The following is a 1,478-nucleotide window of genomic DNA, read 5'->3' as shown; positions in this document are numbered from 1 at the left end:
TAATAATAAATTTAGTATTCTCATAAAACTTGAAAGTCGGACTTACTGAAACTTGTCTTGTATACATCAAAATCCTCTTTTATCCTTATGTAAGAAAAATAAAATATGGCATTGCCAAGAAAACATCGTGGAGTGTTCCTAAATACAATGATAACTTAGAAAATGTTTTAAGATCCAGAATATGCCTAAGGGTGATGGCATTGTATTGCTTCCTTGGATTAAGTTCAGGTTGAGATGGTAGTGTTCTTATCACTCTTTGACTTAGAAGGTTCGTAATTTGGTTCAATTATGCACTCATCTTAAAAGAGTTGGCTTGTATTTCAGATTTGACCTCAGCGAACTTCTTCTCAGTTCTCTCAATATGTTCGTCCAACTTGGATTCAAGCTCTGTCATCCTCTTCTCAGAGTAATGCACATATTGCATCATTTATTCTTGAAAGTTAGACTGAGATCTAGGGGTTTTTTTCCCTTCTGGTCTTGCTCCTTAATTTTGCATATGGGAAGGGGGATAAACATTGAATTTTGACTGTTTCTAAAGCCATTCCCCTAAGAGTTAGGAGCATTACTTTGCCACCCCGAGCTGTGATTGCCCATGAAATTTGCCTCCTCTTACTTAAATTTTAGGTTTGCAGTAGCTCTTACAGGTTGGTCTTGAGCCTTTATTAAAGATTCTAGTTGCTTTGCAAGGGTTGCCATTTGGTTCATTATTGGGCTGCTTCTCTCTGCTTGGTAGATTGGGGTAGTCTGTTTTCTCTTGATATCGTAAGAGTCAGCGGTGTGCCATTGGAAGCTAGAAGATGTCATCTCATCTATTAGCTTGTATGCATTATCTGGATCTTTTCTTATGAGGGACCTTCTAGCTGCGGCATCAATTGTAGTCCTGTTGGTAATTGATAGGACAATGTAAAAAATTTGCACTTGTCTCCAAATCATGATGAGGACATCTCCTCAATATCCTCAAAAGCTCTCCAAATCGCTCACATGCCTCCAATAAAGATTCAACTTCATGTTGTTGGAAGCAACATATCTTCGTCATGAGTTTTGAGGACCTTGATGAAGGAAAGTACTTTCCAAGAACTGTTGAGTGAGGTCCTCCCAAGTTATGATGGAGTTGGTTGGGAGTGAGGCAAACCAAGCTTTCACCTTTTCATATATCGAGAACGACAAAAGACAGAGTCAAATGACATCGTTGGAGACTCCAGTGTATTTGATTATATTCGTCAAATGGAGGAACTTTGCCAAATAGAGATTAGGGTCTTCATTAGGCATGCTTCCAAACTATATGGATTTTTGGATCATGGTTATGAGTGCTGGTTTAAGTTTAAAATTGTTGGCCTCCACATTAGGGGCCGCGATGCTTCCAGGGGTGCCTCTAACAAATGGTGTCATGTAATCTTGAATTGATCTTCTTCCCTTTGCCATTCTTTACTCTCTCACTTCTTTTCTTTGTCTACACATTGTTTTCTCAATCTCCGAAT

General features: G+C 38.7%; 1 pseudogene; it reads left to right on the top strand.

Moving 5' to 3' along the window:
- The first annotated feature begins 926 nt into the window (after positions 1-926).
- On the top strand, positions 927-1,042 carry LOC113851711 (annotated as a pseudogene).
- The last annotated feature ends 436 nt before the right edge of the window (positions 1,043-1,478 follow it).

Source organism: Abrus precatorius, unplaced genomic scaffold (genome assembly GCF_003935025.1).
Source record: "Abrus precatorius isolate BTA unplaced genomic scaffold, Abrus_2018 Scaffold9, whole genome shotgun sequence".
Lineage (NCBI taxonomy): Eukaryota > Viridiplantae > Streptophyta > Magnoliopsida > Fabales > Fabaceae > Abrus > Abrus precatorius.
The sequence above is the reverse complement of the archived record's forward strand: the minus strand, read 5'-3'. Positions and strand labels throughout refer to the sequence as shown.